The sequence below is a fragment of the Elephantulus edwardii genome, unplaced genomic scaffold (genome assembly GCF_000299155.1).
Source record: "Elephantulus edwardii isolate Elephantulus edwardi_28Jun2011 unplaced genomic scaffold, EleEdw1.0 scaffold00244, whole genome shotgun sequence".
Lineage (NCBI taxonomy): Eukaryota > Metazoa > Chordata > Mammalia > Macroscelidea > Macroscelididae > Elephantulus > Elephantulus edwardii.
The window spans coordinates 3,622,706-3,645,312 of record NW_006399994.1 but is presented as its reverse complement, the minus strand read 5'-3'; the positions used below and the strand labels follow the sequence as shown (position 1 = coordinate 3,645,312).

General features: G+C 43.2%; 2 pseudogenes across 1 annotated transcript; both read left to right on the top strand.

Moving 5' to 3' along the window:
* Nucleotides 1-10,045: 10,045 nt before the first annotated feature.
* On the top strand, nt 10,046-18,887 carry LOC102847011 (annotated as a pseudogene). Its single transcript, XR_438995.1, has 3 exons — nt 10,046-10,056; nt 11,645-11,812; nt 18,382-18,887. The product of XR_438995.1 is annotated as a 40S ribosomal protein S11-like (transcript).
* A 308-nt stretch (nt 18,888-19,195) lies between these two features.
* Nucleotides 19,196-20,975, top strand: LOC102846608 (annotated as a pseudogene).
* The last annotated feature ends 1,632 nt before the right edge of the window (nt 20,976-22,607 follow it).

Genomic DNA, 22,607 nt, shown 5'->3' with positions numbered 1-22,607 from the left:
TTTCTGGCCCACTAATTTAAGTCTACAAGTCTACAAGCCAGATAGCTAGATGTAGGCTTGGAAAGAAAGCTTTCTAGTTTTGCCAAAAATGAACAAAACAGTATAAAATTCAAACTCCTAGCTGTCGAGTCGGGCCCAACTCACTGTGACCCTTCATCAGATTTCCAAGGCTGTGCATTGTAACAGGAGGAGGTGACCCATCTTACTTCTATGGGGCTTGGTGGACTCAAACTTCAGAATATGTTATAGTCTTTGAATTTACAGTGTAACTTGCATGGACTACATCATCCAAGCCCCCTAGCTTTGCCAGAGGGTCCAAATAAGTATTCTTTTAGGTAGCATCCCTGAGGAGACTTCCCCTTTTCCAGATCAGACTAATCATGTCTTTAGAGAACAGCCTTTCATCCTGACTCATTAAGATTATAGCAGTTAAGACTTAAAACACATAGTATAGTTACATTATCCTGAGGTTCATGGTCAGGGTGACACATGGTATTAACACTCACACTTGTCTTAATGTGTACTAAAGGTACAGCCAACATCAGAGCCTTTCTTGACCTCTCCTTCTTCACTTCTTGATGGCAGCTCCTGTGCGTTTTCCTTTGCCATGTTTTTGCCTGTGTGGTCTTCTTTCCATTTTCCTCTGTTGCATGGTTCAGCCTTTCATTATTTGTCATAGTATTCTGTGGTTGCTGCCTGCCAGGGCTTCCAGCCATCAGCCTCTTTTCTATTCTATCCTTCATATTATTGCTAAGTACCTTTCCTTTAAGGACAGCTTTGGGATTTTTTTTCTTGGCTTCTGAAAGCTCCCCAATGGCTCCTCTTTTTTCATTCTGATAAATTCTATATTTAGATTGACATCTAGGTCTTCCATGGCCTGTGCCCAGACCTACTAACTGGTTTTAATCCCTTTAATCTTGTGCCCTCTGGTCTTACTAACGAGGACTATTCTCTGTTTCTGATCATGTGCTGAATTAACTTGCCACCACATCTTATTTGGATCATTCCACCTGCCTGTATCTTCTTCTCTTTCTCATTTCTATGTTTCAATCTCATCTGTCTTCTAGGATCCCATTAAAATACAATCTTCTCAAGGTTACCTGAATGCAATCTCTTGCTTGTCTGGGCCCTGACATCTAGACTGTTCAAGTCATACATTTGTTTTGCTATGAGGTTTCTGTGTGTATATATGATTTGCTATCCCCTTTTCTAAAATATAAGGTTCTGGACTTTTTTTATCTTGTTTTACATTGGTTATTTTCATCTTGCTAAGCCTTAGTTGATCTCTGATGGCCTAGTGGATAAGAATTTGTGCTGCCAACCCAAAAGCATGTGGTTTGAATCAACCAACTACTCTATGCAAGAAAGATGAACAAACAATCTTCTCTCATGCTATTTTAAGCTTTAGAAAACCAGGTGGAGGCTCAGCAACCATTTGGTTCTGACTCGATAGCATGTAACAAGTCTTAGTTTCTGGAATAATAAAACAAGTGTATTATTAACATTTAACTTTTAAGTGTTTGGCATTGTTGAATGGCATTTTAAAGGTGGAGCAAAGAATTTGACACACTGTAAGTACTCAATAAATCTGGTGGAATAAAGAAAGTAAATAACTGTTCTGATTTCCTACCTGAGCCTATTATATTGCAAATACTATACATTTTCTCATCTTAAATGCTGTTAACTTTCCAAGGCTTCACTACCAGTTGCATCCTATATTTTTCTTGTGCACTGCCAGAAAGTTTAGGGGCAAGAAGGGAATGATCAAATATAACGGCCATTAGTGGAAACCGCAGGCTCTGAACAGCTGGATAATGTGAACCAACAAGTTGAGCTGAATCTCCAGAAATGCATCAATCATAGCACTATGGCAGCTTTTGAGGAAAGTCAAGAGATGCTTGAATAAGAGCCAGGGAGTGGAAGAAAATTATTCCTGTAGTCAAGATTTCAAAACCAAAGTCTCCACCATGCCCAACACACTCTGGAAAGATGGCAAATTTGTGTGTAAAAAGACCTCTTCGTTTGCATTGGTATCCTTAGGAAATTGGAGGGTTGTGTTGGGGTGCTTTTTATTTTTTTTGAAGAGTGTAATAATAGAAATTACCTCAGGGATAGGGTCTGCTGTCGCTTTATGAATGCAATCTGGTTCTCCCTCTGGGCATTGTCCTACAGGACTTCTAGAGTGAATATTACAAAAGCCACTAATAATGCTCCTTCTCAGGTAACATTTTCTGGTATAAAATATCTTGGCTTAATATCATCTAAATACACTGAAGTGTAATGTGGTCAACAGGATCGCTTTCTGACATATAATACTAGCATATTTACTTCTGTCTTGGTTTCTGTGGTGTTAGAGATCCCAAATGAGTCAAGATGATAAATTCTTAACTAAGGCAGCATAGAAGCCACCATGCCACCATCCAGGATTTATAGTCTCTTGTTTTTCTCAGGAGAGGGCTTGGGGTATTGTAAAGAACACTGCATGGGGAGTCAGGATTCAGTTTTCCAATACCACTGAAAGCTGAAGCTAATAGGACCTGGGTCTAGCAGTTAACCACTGTCTTAATCTCTTAATTGTAGAGCAATTGGACTGCTTCATCCTTAAGGATTGTTTCAAATATGGACTTTTAAATCCTGAGATTATTTTCTGGTTGGAGAGGAGTATGTTATGATTGTTAGCTTTCTGGAGCCTGGATTGTTTGATTTTAGTATATTTTTTTTTCTTTTCATTGTGACTAAGTTGCTTGGAAGTGGAGAGATCTTAGACTAGTTGTTTAACAACTCTGTATCAGTTTCTTTGTCTGTAAAACTAGGGTACTTATATCAGTTTGGATAGGTGGCTGGTGCTGATTCAGTTGCTCAACACACTTTTTAGGGGACTAGCAGCTTTGGTAGGTATCTAAACCTTGTCACTTCCTCATGAATTAGAATTCTGTAGGATATCTGGTGTTCTAGTATATTGAGTTGTGCTGCCAACTCAAGGGCAGAAGGTTTGAACCCACCAGCTGTTCTGCAGGAGAAAAATGGATTATCTCTTCCTGTGCTACTTACAGTTTCCAAAATCCCACTGGAGGGTCAACCATGAGTTTTGCCTTGATGAGAATGAATTGAATTAGGCCTTCTGGTGGCACAGTGTTGCACTGGTAACTCAAAGGTCATTCCTTTCTAGCAATTGGTATCCACCATGGATTCCACAGGAAAAAGATGGGCAGTCTCCTCCTATGTAATTGATAATCTCTGAAAATCTATTAGAGGGTCAGCTAGGAGTTCTGACTTGACATCAATGAGTTTGAGTTTATTGAGGCTGTTTTTGATAACTTTATTGCCTTTACTTTGTGACTTCATATTTGTGGACTCATTTCTAAGATGATCATGTTATCTCCACGTAGTAAGTCTGTATGTTCAGCAGGAAGCAGGAGATGGAAAAAAGAAGAGATCTCTCAGAGCTGTCAAGTTGGAATGACCTTCCATTGGTTTTCCAAGGCTGTAAATTACACGGGAAAAGACTGCCCATCTTTCTCCTTCACAGTATCTGGTGGATTCAAATCGCTAAAAGAGATGGGGCCTTAGAGTTAGCGGGGTAACTTTCTATGGACCAAACCACACAAGATTTAAGGAAAAGTGTGTAAAGGATAAAGTTCCATATTCCAAGGCTGGTTTTTTTCCTTTCCCCAGAAAGCAAAAGAAATCCCTCAAGTCTAGATGATTTCTATCTCATTGAAAGATCAGAGCCACAAGACTCCAGAAGGTAAAAGGTAAAATACAATGTCTGCTTCAGTGTTTGGCTAAGAGGATGGGGGACAGGGGGTTGGTTGCCTTGGAGAGCTTTCAGATTAACCAGAGTTGGTCACACTGTCACATGGGATTATTATGAAGGGAAAGCAAATTATGCTTTTCAAATAGTACAGATCTGATCAGTTATTTTTCTCTAAGAATTAATTTGCCCCACCTGCAATTTAAGATTATCTACATGACCCCAGTAATGACTTGGCTCTGAATCATGGTGATACCATGTATAACACAACTTGATGTTGCCCAGTCCTGCACCCCCTTTATAACAGTTGGTGTCTATCTCTGGATTCACTTTTGTGCCCATGGTGTTGAGCCATGCCATTTAGAGTTTCCCTCAGTTTTGTGAGTGCTCCATTTTACTAACCATGATGTCCTTCTCCAGTGATTCATCCTTTCTTAATGATGTATTCTGGCATCCACTTCCTAAACAACATGCTATCTGTTTTTATGTACTTTGCAAAAAAAAAATCTGTTATTTTAATTTATTTTCTTTCTTTCTTGGCTTCTCCCCTCTTCTCATCTTTGTTAACCTTCCAAGACTGATTCTATGTGTAAATTGTTTCTTAGTTTTATTTACACTAGTTATTTTATTTAAAAAAATTCAAAACAAAAAAAAGCAAGATACAATTTACATATAATTGCCTTATTGTGACTAATTTACGTCACTCAACATAATTTGTTTTAATTTCATCCATATTGTATAATATTTCATTAATTCTTGATTGCTTTTTAATGATGCATAATACTCCATTGTTTGAATGTACCAGTTTCTTTAGTTATTCACCCATTGATGGGCACTATATTGCATCTAATTATTTGCTATTACAAATAGTGCCACGATAAATATATTATTGTTGTTATTCACCATAGAGTAGGAACAGACCCATAAAAGATCCACTAACAAGTTTTCAAAAGCACTAAATTGCACAGGAGAGAGCAGTTATTGGAGAAGGACATCATGCTCGGAAGGGTGGATGGATAGTGCAGGAGAGGGAGACCTCAGATGAGATGGATTGATACAGTGACTGTGGCGATGGGTATTGGTGTGTCAGAATTAGTAGAACTGGTTCAGGACAGAGAAGAGTTCAGAGCTGCTGTACTTAGGGTCACTAAGGATCGCAGGTGACTCAATGGCACATAACAACAATAACATACTATGACAGGTTTGGAAGCAGAAGTCACATCCACTTCCTAAACAACATGCCTCTGGAGACTCCTTGAACTTTGAGAAATGTCGATAGTTGTAGAGGGGCTTCAGGCCTTTCGTTCATAGGGTCACTGGGAGTTGTGCTTGACTCAAAGGGAATCAACAACAAATTGCACAGGATGAGATTGCCCATCTTTCTCCTGCACAGCAAGTGGTGAATTTGAACCTTGCGCCTTCAGGTTGGCAGTACAGCTCCTTAATGCTAGACCACCAGGGCTTCTTGTAATAAACATATATGTGGATATGTCGGTTCATATGTTTTATTGTTGTTTGCCATTGAGTGAACTATAATTCATAGTGACCCTATGAACAAGAGAGCTGTACCTTGCCCTGTCTGATGCCATCCTCACAATATGCCTATTTTTACAGTCACTGTGTCAGTCCATCTTGTTGAGGGTCTTCCTCTCTTTCTCTGATCCTCCATATTTCTCAGCTTGATGTGTTTTTCTAAGACCTGAACCTTCCTGACAACTTGCCAAAACCATGAAATGAAGTTTCACTAATTTGCCTCTAAGGAACACCTTGGCTATGGTTAGGACAGATTTGTTTATTCTTTTGGTAGTCTATGGAATAGTCAGTACTCTTCTCCAACACCACAATTCAATGTCCTAAATTCTTCCTCTGTCATCCTTATTCACTGTCCAACTTTCAGATATATAAGGAGCAATTCAAAATACCATGGCTTGGGTCAGGAGCACCTTAGTCTTTAAACAGACATCCTTGCTCTTTATCATTTTCGAGCAGTTCTTGACAGTAGATTTTCTCATTGCGACACACCTTTTGTTCTGCTTCTATACAAGGATTTTTTTAAAATAAAAAATAATGAATTTCTGTGGAACCACTGCACAAAACCTTCATAGACAATTACTTTGGTGTCATTTCTGCCAAGGATATCCTGATGATGCAGATTGCTACTTTTTGGTGCTGTTAGTGGTATCATTATAGCCAAGAGCTTAACCATTGTGCCACCTAGCAATGCATCACTCTTGTCTTTAAGCTTGGCTTACAATGGCTTGATTTTTATCCAGGGCCTTTGCATCTTACCTTTATGAAAAGAAATCTGAATGGCAGGCAGGTAAGGAAGCTGAGATTGTCCCAGTACAGATGTTTTACTTGCCTACAGCCCCATCACAGGCAGAACTGCAGATAGTCCATGACACAAAGAAAGCTGTGATTTGTGCAGCAGACACCTTCTATTTTGGCAGTTTGGCTGAGAGGATGATGCTTGACTCAGAACCTCTGAGGCTTCTGCATAATAAGAACACTCCATGAGGCAGTTTAACAAACAATCAACCCCCTTGGTCTTAGGGAGTTTGAATGAAAGAGTCTCGATCTGTACAGAAGTCAAGAGAGGGGGCAGATAAGCAGGAACTGAAATCCTGAGTAGGCAAAAGCTTTGAGAAATGAGCACCAGTGCTGCCGGAGCTGTCTAGACAGGACAGAGAATGATAGAGCCACCATCATCATGGCAGCACCAGCACCGGCTCCTGAGGGACGAGAAGGCCAGAACCCTGTAACCTGAGGTGGGTCTCAAGTCTGGGGTGGGGTGGGGAGGGGCAGTGGATGCTTAGCAGGCCTCCTAACTTCTTCATTTTCCTCTACATGAGCATCCTGTTCTGGAGTGAATTTTGAAGGTCCCTGATACTGCTATCCACAAAACTTAACTCACAAAGGAGCTGCTGCGCCCTGGAGGGAAGGATTTTGAAGCTCTGTCTCTCCCCTACTTTGGGCGTGACGCCAAGAGGGACCGGTTCTTGGAGATGGACATCATGCTTGGAAAGATGGAGGGACAGCGCAGGAAAGGAAGACCTAGGATGACATGGATTGACTCAGTGCCTGGAGAAATGGAATTAGGTCTGTTGGAGATGGTGAGATTGGTTCAGGATAGGGCAGGACTCAGAGCTAATGGGTTGTTATGAGTCGCAGATGGCATATAACATCAACACAGCCTAGTCCAAGAGTGTGTTGTTCCGCTCCTAACCAGAGCAAGAGAGAGAGAGAGTGCTGTCCAGAATGCCCTTTCTGCAGTGCCGGTCTCGTGGTGGGTGGAAGAATCTTGTTTTACAGGAGGGTCTGGGTGGGGTTTAATTTTATGCAAAGCCAAACATCTCAGCCATCTCCTGGGCCCCTGCTTGCTGACCTGAGAACCTCCTGAGGCTGGAATTCAGGAGTCCGATTTGCCAACAGACACCGGTTCCATTTACATAATCCTCCCTAGACTGTTGCTTGTGTAACAATTATTTGATTGACTTTATATTGTACGATCCTCGAAGAGGTGAGGAAACAACAGGTTTTTGGCTGTACCCTCTGGCCTGTTCTGTTCCGTCTTGTTGGCTTTAAGGATTTCATGAAGCTTTGTGTTGCTGCCAACTGTCTCCCTGGGTGCCTTTCACAAGCAGCATCCTGCTTCCCATGTGCATATCTCTGAGGCCCATAGGAAGTGGGGTGCAGACCTAATCCTGCAGTTGCCGGCATGTGGGTGGGGGGATTCAGACCAGGAGGTTTGTGTGGAAGTCCTTCAATGGCTCCCCATGCCTCCAAACCTCCCAGCTTTTACTGGTGCGTAGTCTCCCTTCTCCCCCGGGACAGTTTGTGTGGTTGTAATGATCCCGTCTGTCTGGCAGCTCTGACTAGAATTAACGCAGCCTTACAAACTCCTCCTTCCTTCTGAAGTCTTGGCCCGTACATTGCCTAGTACCTACCGGACTGCTTAGCTACCTTTCAACTTCATTTCCAGGTGTGTCTTCTTCATCCATGAACTTGAAAGTTCTGCCTTTTCTTAGAGAACTCCAGTCCCTCTGTGATTTATTGCCAACACTGTTTCCCCCTTCTTCTTCCTTCAGTTTTACCCAAATTTGAATAAGATCTCCCTGATTTGGAAGAGAGGACACAATAAAATGTTCCCCTCACATGATTGGGAACAGAACGAAGATCTTTAGGTGCCCTGCACACACTGTGTTCCCTGTTGCTCCCCATGGGTCCCTGAGAGCTGTGTGAATGTGTGGGTGGTTTGGAGGCCCATCCCTGCTTGTCACCTGGAGATATGCCTAAATGCATTTTCCCTTCATGGTATTAGGCGCTGTGGAGTCAATTTAGAGCTAGAGAGACCCTATGCTAACAGACAGAATGCTTGCCTGGTCCCTCACCTTCCTCACAGCCTTGGCTGCGCTTCAGCCCTTCTCACTGGCCCCACTTTGCTCTCAAGTTATAGTTACCCTGCATTGGAAGACTGTCTATCTTTCTCCTTTGGGGTCACTTGTGGATCCAAATGGTGTAGCATTGGGTTAGAAGTACAACTTCCTGCTTTTTATGTGTGTTGAGACACCTGTGACTTACAGTGACCCTATGCAAAACAGCTCTAAAGCCTACTCTGTTCTGATCCAGTCTCATTGACGCCGACACACCTACTCCCATTGCCATAGTTACTGTATCAATTAATCTCATCCTGAGCTGTCCCTCTTTCATTCCGAGCACGATGTCCTTATCCAAAATATGTGAGGTGTAGTTTCAAAATCCTAGCCTCCAAGAAGAAACGTGATTTCGCCCTCTCCAAGACACACCCATTTTATTTTATTTTAATTTTTTTTTTTTTGTGGTCCATGGCATGTTCAGACTCTTCTCTAGCACCACAGCTCAAAGGCATAAATTTTTCTGTCATCCTTAGTCATTGTCCAGATCTCTGATGCATAACAAATAATTGTGAAGACCATGGCCTGGATCAGGCCCACGTAAGTCTCTAGATTTGCATCTTTGCTTCTCAGTAGTTTGGAAAGGTCACTTACTCCAAATTTACCTATTACAATTCATCATTTAATTTCTTGACTGCTGATGTTAAAGAGTGTTGATTGTGGAGCCCAGTAAGCCGTAACTGTTAACAACTTCAATCTCTTCTCCATCCATCGTGATGCTGCCAATTGGCCCACTGGTAAGACTTTGTCTTCTTGATGTTGAGCTTCAATGTATATTGAAGAGTACAGTCTGTGACCTTTTGCAGCAAGCACTTCTGGTTCTTCTCAGTTTCAACAAGTAAGGTTGTCTCATCAGAATAACACAGATTGTTGATGAGTCTTCATCCAATCCTGATGCCATATTCCTCCTCATAAAGCCCAGGCTCCTGAATGAATCTGTTCTGCATAAAAATTAAAAAGGTATGGAGACAGGATGCATCCCTGACACACTCCCTTCCTGATTTTGAACCATGCAGTGTTTCCCTTTTCTGTTCTGAGGACTGCTTCTTGGTCCAAGTATAGGTTTCGCATTAGCACACTCAAATTTTCTGCAATTCCCATTCTCCTTAAGGTTAACTACAATTTGTTGTGATCCACTGTTAAATGCCAGGAGAACTCCCTTAAAAACTATTATTCACAAAATACAGGAAGCTCATTTTACCCCCTTCTGGGAAAGGGAAAAAAAAAAAAGAATTACATGGTGGCCTTGTAATAAGGAGTTTCACCATGTTTAGAATTCACCATCTGCTTTTCAGGAGTAAGATGGACAATCTCCCGTGTGATTTACAGTCTCTAAAAACCCGCTGAAGGATCGGCTGAGTCGGCACTGATTCAAGGATAATAAGTAAGGCGTCAGTTAGATGAACTCCTTGTGGTTCAGTGGTGCTGACTCACGATGACCTCATACATGTCAGGGCAGAAGTGTGCTCCACTGCGTTGCTCCATCAGTTGCTGCTTTGGAAGTGGATCACCAGGTCTTTTTTCTGAGGCACCTCTGAATGGGCTTTAATCTCCAATGTTCAGTTAGTAAGCGAACATGCTGTTGGCATCACCCAGGGCTTTTAGATGATGTTAGTGATTTTAAACCCTGCCCATACTGTGTAACAGAATTACTTGGGGTGCTTAAAAAAAAACCCACCTGAGTCCTTCTAAAGGATGCTGGGTGGCACAGTCAGCTGGTGACTGGCTGCTAACCTACAAGTTGGAAGTTTGAATCCACTTGTGGGTTCTCCTTATGGTAGAAAGGTCTGGAGGTCAGCCTTTATAGATATTATATAGCCAAGGAAACCTTGGGAAGCTCAGCTCTGCTCTGTACTCCATGGAGTCACGGTGAGTCAGATCAACTCAACAGCTGGGGTCTTGGTTTTGAAGTTAGGGTCCATCTACCAGACGTTCTGATTGAATTCGTCTGACCCAGGTATAGGCATTTTGAAAGTATTTCTCAGAAAATTCTAACTTGCAGACACGGTTAAGAGCATTGAGAATTTTGTGGCAGGGTCAGAATTAGGGTGAGGGTATCTGAGGTGCAGAGTTTGAAAAGGTGCTCTCAGGCTTATGCAAGAGGGCCTGGTGTTGTGGACTGTGTTAGGAACTTGGTTAGCAGGTGATTCAATGTTGTAGGAGAGACCTGAGTCCTCAGTTTTAAACTAACATATTGTAAACAAATTTCTAAGACATGGCCCATTTACCATATGGGAATTTCTCCCTAGCTTCTTTCTGCTTCTCTTCAAGTCATATTTCTTTTTAACTCCTCTCATCCCACACTGCCTTCTTGTACTATCTCGCCTCTCATTTCTAACACTTTCTTTTGCTCTCTCCTCCTTTGTCTTCTCCCTGCTCTCCTGTTTCATATGAGGTCTCTCTCATGTACTTTGGCCGGTTCTGTCTGCTGCATTCCTGTTCCTTATTCTGAGCCTATCCACTTGTTTGGATCTCTTTCTGTGTCCCTCCCACCCTCCCTCCAGCCTTCCACCCCCGCACTCCCACCGTTACCCAGCAGTCAGCCAAGTGGCTCGGGTTTGAAAAATACTCCCAAGATTCCCTTTGTTAACCGAGCGTTGGCTGCGGCTGCGTCCAGCCCCTCCAGCTGCTTCTCTTGAACCTCTGCTCGGCCCTCGGTTTTGACACCAGATGGATATTCTAGGCAGGGAGAGTGCCTCACTGAGTGGGGGTGGTTAGGGAGGAGCAAATAAAGATTGGCGAGGATGGAAAAATTAATCTATCACTCATTCTCCTTCCCCCTGAAGCTACTTTGGGGAGTAAAGATAAATGTCTGTAAAAGTTTTTAAAACTTTGATTCATGGCGGCATCAGGAAGCTGTTTTCCATTTTACCATCCCATCCCTGCCAGAAAAGCTGCCCAGTCTAATCTTTTGACTGTTCCTGCCCTCTGGGTTTTTGTGAAAGATAAACAATTCTATCATCTTTCCCCTCAGCCCCCTAAGCAATATTGGCAGGTAAGTATAAGCTGCTTTGCATCACACCACTTAAATGGGCCAGGTCTTCAGAGCTGGCCCAGCTTCTCCTTTCTTGTGTGGGAAAGATTAAAGTGAAGAGAAGAGCCCAGATCCCAGAAACAGCCATTGGCAATATCAAAAGGTTTCCTTTCTGCCAGGTTTTGTACACACAGGTGAGAGAGGCTCTGTACTTGGGAATGTATCCCAGGAGCGGCCTGTGGGTCTTGTGGGAGAACAAGTGGGGATTGTCCCCGAATCAGGCCCTGAACCACAGCTGGCTGTGCTTGTTCTAGAACCTTGAGATGCCCTCTTCGGCTCTCTTCTAACTTGCATCCAAAGAGTGCTGGTGGACATGAGGGGGAAGGCCATTTCTTTGTCAGATAGGGAGGCCTCACTGTTCCCAAAAGGAGCACAACTTGAGTGTGTTTGTGTGTGAGAGACCCCTTGTCTCTCCACCTACAGCTTAAACCCCATTGCCCTTGAGTTGATTCCAGTTCAAGGCAGCACCATGTGTTACCGAGAGAATGGCTCCATAGTCTTCTTGGCTGTTATCCTCGTGGAAGTAGATCACCAGACCTTTCTTCGGCAGTGCTGCTGCACAAATTTGAATCACAAGCTACCAGCTTTTAGGTCAGAAGTTGAACACAAGATTTCCTTGGTTAACCCAGTTGCTTGCCCCTTAAACCTTTTTTAATTTAGGGAAAAGGCATGCAAGGGAACATTCCTTACACCAGCCTCTCTCCACATGGTGTAGAGAAACATGAATCCACAACCTCAGGGCAGGGCAGGGGTCTCTGGATGGTGTGAATGATTAAAGCACTTAGCTGCTGATAAAACTCTGGAGGTTTGAGTGCATCCAGAAGTGTCTTAGAAGAGAGGTCTGTTTGGTGATCTCTTTCTGAAAAATTGTTGTTGTTGTTGGGTTCTGTCGAGTCTAGTCACACTCATAGTGACGCTATGAACAAAAGATCAGAACCGTCTTCTATCCTGTGCCGTCCTCACACTTCCTGACACACAAGAGCCCATTATAGCAGTCACCATGTCAATCCACGTGGTTGAGGGTCTTCCTCTCCTTCGCCAACCCTCAACCCTTCCCAGCATCATAGACCCTCTTAGCAACATGCCCAAAGTATGTGAAGAGAAGCCTCATCATTCTTGCCTCCAAAGAGCAGTCTGGCTGCATGCTCTCCAAGACGTATCTCTTAGTTCTCTTGGCCGTCCGTGGGGTGTTCAACGCTCTTTTCCAACCCCATAAGTCGAATGTGTGAATTCTTCTCCTATCATCTCTATTCATTGCCCAGTGCTCAAATGCATAGTACGTGATTGGAAAAATTAGCCAATGAGAACCCTAGGAAGCACAGTTCTACATTGATGCTCAAGGGGGAGCCGTGAGTCAGAGCTGACTGACTGACAATTGGCTTACTGATTTTGAGCTGAGTGGCCAAGGAGGGAAAGTACATACATGGGCATATGTATTTTGGCTGAACGGTGCCCAGTTTTTAAACGTAGAGGAAGAGAGCCTCAGTACAATGTTAAAGTTAGGCTTAGAGGCAATTGCAACCATCATGATTCTTACATGTTGCTTGTTACAATCTGTATGCACTCTCACATCTTGTCTAAACCTCAGGATGACCTTTTGAAAGAAATACAACAAATATTGCGATTCTCACCTCACAACATTTAGGTTTGAATCCACAAATAGCTCTGAGAGAGAAAGATGAGCATTCTTCTCCTGCATGATTTACAGCCCACAGAAATCTGCTGGAGTCAGTTTTAACTGATGGCAATGAGAGAGATGAGAGACACAGTGTTAGACATCACAGTGCAGAGTCCTGTCTGGTCTCATGCCCTGGCATGTCCTCTTTGAATGCCATGGTATTGAGCAATCTCAAAGTTTGACCCAGATACTTTGGTATGAACCACGTTGGGTATCATAAATACAATGATGTAAAGGGTGAACTAAATGGCTCCCGTGCCAGCTTACAAAGGTTAAGAGAGCCTTGTCAATGTGAGAGTGGAGCTCCCACAAAGTGCCAGCTTAGAAGACTTGGTCTCCTGAGAGGAGACCCACCACTGGGCGACCCAGTGAACTAAAATTCAGCTTGTGCCAGAAAAGATATTGAGGGGAAAGTTCTCCTCAGCAGTGCTTGCCAGAGGAAGTCCAGGGTGGCGGAGTTCTGTCTGTTGAGGTCTGTGTGATAATCACCAGGATTAGAGTCCAGTTGTGAAGGATCTCCCTCCAATGCCAGATCTAGAATCTCAATGGAAATTGAGTTGAAAATGGGCAACTAAGGCCCGTAATGGTTGAGTTCAGGGTCAGATCCTGGCATTTTGTTGACATCAAGAAAGTCCTATTTGAGGATGAGATGAGAGAGGGGAGCAGGGTGGCCCAATAGGAGGGTATCTTGGAACGTATTAGCTTACAGATAAGGAGACTAATTCAGCCTATGCATCATGTTGGAGCGCAGAAACTCTGTTGTTGTTGTTGTTGATCATTACCTCGAGTAGCACAGGGACTCACAGTGACCCCATGGGCTGAAGCCTTTTGATAGCTATTGTTTCTCAAAGTTCATATAGTTTCCAGAGGCATGTTGTTTAGGAAGTGGATGTCACTCCTGAAACACTCTAGGTGTGTTAATGGTCCTTGTGCAGTGTGAGATAGATTAAAGGAGATGATTCTGAGTATCAGCATGGTGCCTGGGACATGGAAATGCTCAACAATAGGAGGCCATTGTTGTTGTTATTATTCTACACTTCTTTCTCCTCAGGTTATTATATTGATTTTTTTTTTGTCTGCTAGTTTAAGCAAAGTCATGATTCTAACAACCCCTGGCATATACATGAACAAAAGACTGTAAACAAAGAGTTGGTGCTCTTAGGCAAAATCTGCTTTTATAACACTAACTATTCAAAATTTACAGCTACAAATGATGCTGTGAGTTCATTCAACTCTCCAGGGAGACAGGCAAGCAGCCGGTTTTAATATCTCACATTTCCAGATGAAAGAACTCATTTTCCAGATGAAGTCCTGAAATTCACTGATTCATTGAAAATCCTTACCATTAGTAAGTAGCTGGATCAGAACTTAAATCCTGGTGCTCCAGTTCTAAATTAGTCCTATTTTCTTTGTGCCCTTCTGAGAGTCAAGGTATTAGGCTAATGTTCTCCAACTCCCTCCTAACAGGATGAGGCACGTTGCCAGAGACCAGAGCAGAATGGAGTCTGCAGATGGCAGTAGGCCATGTGGTCCCAGCTGGGCAGAGAGGAAGCTGTGAAGCAGCAGAGTGTGACCACACTTTTGAACACTTACTTCTCATAACATGAAGAAATGAGAGCATTCTAGGACTGGGGAGATGTTAGCTATTGCTACCCTACTATGAAGCAGCTCTGGTGGCCTAGTGGTGTGGAGTTGGGCTGTCAAACCAATGGCACATGGTTTGAGTCCAACAGCTGCTCTGCCGGAGTAAGATGGGCAATCTCCTCTTCTGTGATTTATAGCTTCTAAAAGTCCACTGGAAATCAGCTAAGAGCTGATTCAGACTTAATGGCATGTAACACCAAACAACAATCCAGGATGATTTTTGCGATGGAGTAATGAGGACCTTCTGACTGTGGAACCTCAGAATAGTATCACTATCTGAGTTGAAAGCTCATCAAAGTTAGACTGCATTTCTGTTAGTATGAAATGGGCTTGGACATTTTCTCTCAAAGTCTTTGTGGAGTTTCCCTGAGCAGGGAGTCTGTGTCTCATCCGCATGTGCTACAGAACTAGTTCCACACTTTACTATTGTCATACAGTAAAGCCAGGCTTCAAAGCTGCCCATGTGTGCACCATATTGTTACCCTTGTCCCTCCTCACAGAGTGTTAAAATGTGGACGTGTAAAACACCCCATGCTTAACTAAAATCTCATGTCATATTAGTACTGTGTGTCCGTTCTGTAACCTGATGTAACTGAATCTCTCTGAATGTTGGCTAAAGTCCCATAGCTGAGGACAACTGCAATAAGTGTCTCCGTATCCTAATGAAAGGAGCCAAGGAGCTGCTGACTAGTCACTCCAGCGTTTATTAAGAGGTGACCAAACTGGCCATTTGCCCTTCAGCCCCACTATCCCACACCATCGCTGTAAGCAGAAGAGTCACTTTGAATAGTGTTGTAAGTGGAATTGTATTTGCCAGAACCATATGTTGAAATCCTCACCCCTGGTACCTGTGAATGTGACCTTGTTTGGAAATAGGGTCTTTAAAGATGTTATTAGTTACGTTAACATGAGATCATGCTGGAGTGGGGTAGGCTGTAAGCCAATATGACTGGAGTCTTTATAAGAAAAGTGGAGAAGCAAACAGAGAGGGGGCCTGGCCAATGACAACAGAGGCAGAGATTGGAGTGATGCACGTACAAGCCAGGGAATGCCAAGGATTACCAGGGACCACCAGAAGCTAGGTAGAGGCCAGGGTTGGTCTTCCTGTAGAATCTCCAGAGATAGTCTAATCTGCTAGCACTTTAATTTCAGAGTTCTAGTGTACAAAATGGTGAGACAAAACATTCCTGTTGTGTTAAATCACTCAGCTTGTGGTACCTTGTTGTAACAACCCCAAGAAACTAATGCAAGTAGTGAGGGTCTGTGAGGAGAAGGCAGTGGCACTTTTCTTCACCTTCCGATGGTGCCATCGAGAAACCAAAAGACATATTACTTTGGGAAAAGTCGGTTGCCAAGGATCTCTTGAAAATGTTGAAAAGGATGTCAGTTTAAAGATTAAGGTACACCTAATCTAGACCATGGTACTCTTAATTGTTTCTCATGCAACTGAAAGTTGCATAAGCAAATAAGGAAGATCAAAGAATTGATGCCTTTGAATTGTGGTGCTGGCAGAGTAGTGAATATATTATGGGTTATCAAAGAAATAAACAAGTCTGTCTTGAAGGAGGTGCAACCAAAGCATTACTTATTTAGAGGCAAGGATAGTGACACTTAGCCTCATATATTTTGGGAATGTTGTCAAAAGGGGCAAGTTCTTGGGTGAAAAAAAATCATGCTGGTTAGAGAGTCAGTAAAAGAGAGGAAGACCCCCAATGATATAGATTGACATAGTGACTGCAAAAATGGACTTAAGAAAGGCAGAGGCTGTGAGAATGGCATAGGATAGGGCAAGATTTAAATGTGTTGTTTATGCAGAACCTATACATGGACCAGGAAACAGTCCTCGGAACAGAGAAAGGAAACACTGCTTGGTTCAAAATCAGGGAAAGGATGCTTCATGGATGCATCCTGTCTCCATGCTTTTTCATTCTATATCCAGAACAGATCATTATGGAAGCAAGGCTTTATGAGGTGAAATGTGGCATAGGTATTAGAGGAAGTCTCATCAACAACCTACCCAACGCAGTTGACACTACCTTGCTTGCTGAAACCAAAGAGGACTGGAAACACTTTTTATAGAAGGTCAAGGAGTATAGTATTCAATATGATTGAAGCTCAACATCAAGAAGACAAAGATTCTCACCACTGGGTCAACTGACAACACCATGATGGCTGGAGAAGAGATTGAGGTTGCTAACAATTTCAGCTTGCTCAGCTTCACAATCAACACTCTATCAGGAAATCAAAGATGAGTTGGGAAATTTCACTGTCAGGGACTTCTCCAAAGTGCTAAAGAGCAATGATGTCAGACTAGAGACTAAGGTGCATCTCGCCTATGCCATGGTCTTCACAATTACTTTCCATGCATTAGAGCATTGAACAATGACTAAAGATGACAGAAGAAGAATTAATACCTTTGAGCTGTGATGCCAGAGAAGAGTATTGAACATATCATGGACCACCAGTGGAACAAATAGGTCCATCTTGTAAAGGCGGAAACCAAGTTTCTCCTTGGAGGCTAGGATTTTGTAGCTCTGTCTCACATACTTTGGGCACGTGACCAGGAGGGATCAACCCTTGGAGTAGGACATAATGCTTGGAAGGGTGCAGGGACAGCGCCGGAGAAGAAGACCCAGGATTCACACAGTAACTGGGGCAATGGGATTTGGTTTTTATGAGTCAGTGAGACTGGCTTAGGGATAGGGCATCGTTCAGAGCTGTTTTACAAAGGGTTTTTATGAGTCGCAGGTGACTTGATGGCACATAACAACAAAGTGAGTCATAATGGTGCCCTTTCAAGTGAGATAAGCAAAGCCCATGGCTTCAGAACCATTCTAGGCCCTGGCCTTCATGTTTTAGGGAGACCAATTCTAGGATTCTTGTAGCATACTCCATCCTGTGGGCCAAGTAATCTGTGGGACCAAAGGATTGTGCACTCCTGGAACCTACACCTCCCCATCATGTTCCAGGTGTCCAGATCTTCCAGAACTCCCAAGTCCACTTCCAGAACCTTCTCTTTAACTCCATCCAGTCAATATAGTTTGTGTCACTACCAATATGTTCAGCTAAATTGGAGAGGTGCTTAAGAGCCAGCATTTTTTGGGGCATGAAGACTCATCTTGGATGTACAGTCCAGGTTGTAAAATGCACGTGTGCTCAAAGCCTTCTCTTCTGTGAAGTGATGTTAGGGGTGGAAAAAGAAACAGAGTTCAAGAATCTAGAATTCAAACTGGCCTTCTGGATTGTCACAGAGGTGTAATCGTTAAGGTAGAAGGCTAGAAAGTACTCTATTTAAAAAGTATGTTTAGCTTAATTTATAACTGGTAAATACTTCCTGATACAGCAGTTGGGCCTCTATTTGTATTCTTACTTTGTTGTTGTGGAGTCACCTGCGACCCACAGCAATCCTATGTACAACAGCTCTGAAGCTCACCCTGTCCTGACCCAGTCTCACTGATTCTGACACACCAACCCCCATAGCACCAGTTACTGTGTCAGTCCACCTCATCGGGGTCTTCCTCTCCTGTGTCATCCCTCCACCCTTCCAAGCATGATGCCCTTCTCCAAGGACATCCTTCTTGTCCTGGGCTGTGCAATACCAGGGGATCATCTACCATGCATGAAGACTGAGGAATGGCATCCACTTCCTAAACAACACGCTCCCACAAACTATATGAACTTTGATAAATGTCGATGGTTGTAGAGGTGCTTCAGGACTTTTGTTCATAGGGTCTCTATGAGTTGTGCTCGACTCGAAGGCAACCAGCAACTACAACAAGATGGGAGAAATGGACTCGCATTCTCCAGCGGGCTCCCTGTGAGCTATAGAAGTGTAAAGGTTCGCCTTTTTCCAAGCGGCCGGAAAGATAGCGGACATTCAGACTGAGGGAGCCTACCAGAAGCAGCCGACCATCTTCCAGAACAAAAAGAGAGTGCTATTGGGTGAAACTGGCAAGGAGAAGCTCCCACGTTATTACAAGAACATCGGTCTGGGCTTCAAGACACCCAAGGAGGCCATCGAGGGCACCTACATTGACAAGAATTGCCCTTTCACTGGTAATGTCTCCATCCGAAGGGGGAATCCTGTCTGGCGTGGTGACAAAGATGAAGATGCAGAGGACCATCGTCATCCGCCGAGATTACCTCCACTACATCCGCAAGTACAATCGCTTCGAGAAGCGTCACAAGAACATGTCCGTGCACCTGTCTCCCTGCTTCAGAGATGTCCAGATTGGCCACATTGTCACCGTGGGCGAGTGCCGGCCACTGAGCAAGACCGTGCGCTTCAACGTGCTCAAGGTCACCAAGGCCGCGGGCACCAAGAAGCAGTTCCAGAAGTTCTGAGCCAGATACGACCCTGGATGGAATAAAGCTATTTTCTTTCCCATTAAAAAAGAAAAGAAAAAGTGCGAAGGATCTTCCAATTCCTCGGAAGATGTTTACATGCATCCTTGGGTGTTTAGATCCAAATGTGAACTTAAAGGCAGAGATCTGCTTGTAACTGTGAAGTCTGCTTTTGGCTCTGAAATCAGGAGATTATCTGGAGTAACCCAATATAGCAGGGTGAAGAGAAACATGGTTGTGGGAAGCCTATCTTTACATTTGGTGTGTCAAAAGTACATGAGATTTTTATGGATCAAACGGATGCCTAGATGCTTTTAAAGAATCCTAGGGAAAACAAGGGTAAGGACGAAGATGCAAGAGTAGGAGCAGGCACAGAGCTGGTTCACCAAAGGCTAACCAGGAGTCCTTCAATCATGTCATGGAACTGTGTGTAGAAGTCTCCTGGATGCTGTCATTGGAGAACTTAAGACATATGAACTTTTTGGATGCTTGTGACACAGAATATTCACAGATTATTGCTAGAACTATCATCCAAGAATAAAGAACTGACAACCTTCGAGTCCTTTCTCCCTTGCTCTGAGCCAGAATGACTCAGAGGTCAGGAGGAACAAGCAATAAGAAAAAAAGAAAGAATTTTTCACACACTTCAAGCTCTTGCCTAAACTGAGTCAGCTACAGAAAGAAGGAAGCTTTAAAATGAGATTAGATGGAAATTTTGGCATTTGTTGTTGTTAGGAGCTTTTGAATCACCTTTGACTTATAGTGACCCTATGTCCAACCAAACAAACCCTCCTTTAAAAAAATTATTTTTTTCTGAAAGCTTTTAATAATTTAAATAATTCTCTTTGATATCCAAAAGAGAATTATTTTTATAAGTAGAAGAGACTTAAAAAACCTATAGCATGGACTGCCAGCAATCAATGACAGGGTGTCTCACAGGAAGTTCTCCAATCCCTGACACAGGTCCCTGAGCTTCTTGCCTTGGAAACACTGCAGCCGGCACCGTGGGAATGTGAAGAGCTTCTCCAAGGATGATGCCACCTCACAGCCTGTCCACATCACAGTCTTCCTGGGCTACAAGACCACATCATATAGGGGGTGGATAGGTTAAGGTCCAATTGGAATGGAAAGGAAGTAGGGAGGCTGTGCCCATTGTGGAGATGTCACTCCCCTTCAGTGGTGACTGTGGCCATAGTTGACTATTTGGAAACCCCTTGTGGCCTCTGCACAGCCAAGACTATCTTTGCTGAGCAAATTAGTGACGAGTACATATGATGATTCTCTAAGAACTGGCACAAGTCTAAGAAGAAGGCTTTCACCAAATAATGCAAGAAAGGGCAGGATGAGGATGGCAAGAAACTGTAAGAAGAGGACTTCAGTGGCATGAAGAAGTCCTGCCAGGTCATCTGCATTATTGCCCACACCCAAATGTATCTGCTTCCCCTTAGCCAGAAGGCAGTCCATCTGATGGAGACCTAGGTGAGCAGAGACATAGTGATAGAGAAGCTGGACCGGGCCGAGAGAAGCGGGAGCAGCAGGTGCTGGTGAGTCAGGTGTTTGGTCAGGATGAAATGATCAATGTCATCAGAATGACCAAGGACAAGGCCTACAGTGGGGTTACTAGCCTCTGGCACACCATGAAGCTACACAAGACCCATTGAGAGCTACACATGGCCCTCCCTGTGGTACATCCTTGGCAGAAGGGCTACCATCCACTGCACAGAGACCGAGAAAGAAATCTACAAGACTAGCCAAGGCTATCATATCAAGAATGGCAAGCTGACAAAAAAACAATGCCTCCCCTGACTATGATAAGGGCATCAATCCTCCGGGGATTTTGTCCACTATGGTGAAGTGACAAATGACTTTGACATACTGAAAGGCCACATGGTGGGGACCAAAAAACAAGTGCTGACTTTCTACAAGTCCTTGCTGGTACAGACCAAATGCTGGGCTCTGGAGATTTATCGCAAGCTCATTGACATCACCTCCATGTATGGCCATGGCCGCTTTCAGACTATGGAGAAGGAGAAGACCTTTATGGGACCACTTAAGAAAGACAAGATTGCGAAGAAAGAAGGTGCTTAATGCCACGAGTAGATTATGAAGCTGGTAGGAGTCATAATAAAAATTATCTTCCAGTGAAACAAAATTAACTAAACCCAACCAAACCAAAAACATACTTTAAAATGGATAGTCTTTGAAAGGAAAATGGGTGTTGATTTTACAACTGTGGTTATGATGCTGAACAAGCTTTAGTGGAACTTCCACACCAAAATGGATCTGAAAGAAAACAATGACAATACACTTCTAAGAATCAGTCAATGAAAATGCTGTGGGTCACAACGGGTCAAACTGCATTGATCATGAGGATGGAACAGGACTAGGGAATGTTTGTTGCATATGCATGACATTGCTATGAATCATGGGCCAACTGCACAGACACTAACAAGAACGTGAATACAAGTGATTTATTATCTCTTTGTCTCATCTGTAAGAAGAAAACCATGATACCTATTCATGGAATGAGTAAGAGTCTATTCAGTGAGAAGGGCATGTGAAACGGTGGTAAACAAGCATTTGATCTCCTCTCCTTTCTCTACTAGGCAGCAACAAAAATAAGATGAGAAATATGAAGACTCCATTTTGGACATTGGTCATTCCCTCAGTGCTGTCTCCAGCCTTTTTTTCCTGGTTTCTCGCTGCTCTTCTGTGGTCCTCATTTTGATCTGAATGGTGAACCCTGTCCTTCTCTGCCCTATCTTCAGTGAAATCCCATGCTCATGTTGACAATGTCATGGGTTGCTGGCTCAGCCTCTTCCTTCAGCTCTTGTATCTGGGTATAATGAGCTCATAATGTTTGGATGATTAATATGCCATTTTCTAATCAATGTGTATTGAGGCATTATTTATTCTAACAAGTTGATGGTGTGGACAAAGATCATCTCTGGCACTGGCTCTTCTGTTTGTACATATTGTTCTTCTGTCCAAGCTGGAGAACAATGAGCTCATTGAATCCACCCAAGTTACTGGGAAGGATGAACTTTGCCAGAATAAGGCTTGGTAGATGCCAACCTGAGAGTTTATGATTCTTCACTTAGGAGTAGGTTGTGCCTTCAGGCCTGAGAGTGTGAGGAAGGGAATGTATCTCCATTTTCCTTTCTATTTTCTGCTCTGAATTAAAAGAAGTCCTTATTTCTTCTCTGAGCAGAAAGAATGCATTTCATTAAGGAAGGGCACAGTTTAGTTAACAACCATCTTAGTCACACAGATTGCATTATTGAATTACATTTCAGTACTGTCTTCATGATTACAGCACACCATCACTTCCCTTCTTCCTCCTTCTCTACAGAATAAGATAGTTGCCTCATTTAGGAAAGACACTGAAATGAAGAAATAGTGAAGAGCTCAAGAAATCCCAGATCCTTAGGGTAGTCATTCACAGGTGGAGGTGATGATGGCAGAGTGATCTGGGAGGCCCAAAAAGAAGACTGAAGTCTGAAGACAACTCCACTAGGGCTGAGGCTCAGTCATTTTACTTAGCTGAACTCTTGTCTAGTCATGCAAAGGTTATCAAGGATTTTTTTTTATTAGTTTTAATGAATATTTACAGAGATTTTGGGTTTTCACTCATTCATTGTTGCACTGTTTTCTCCACCCTCATCCCCAGTTCGTTCTTCTTTCCCCCCGCCAATGTCTGTTTTAATTGTCCAGTTGCCA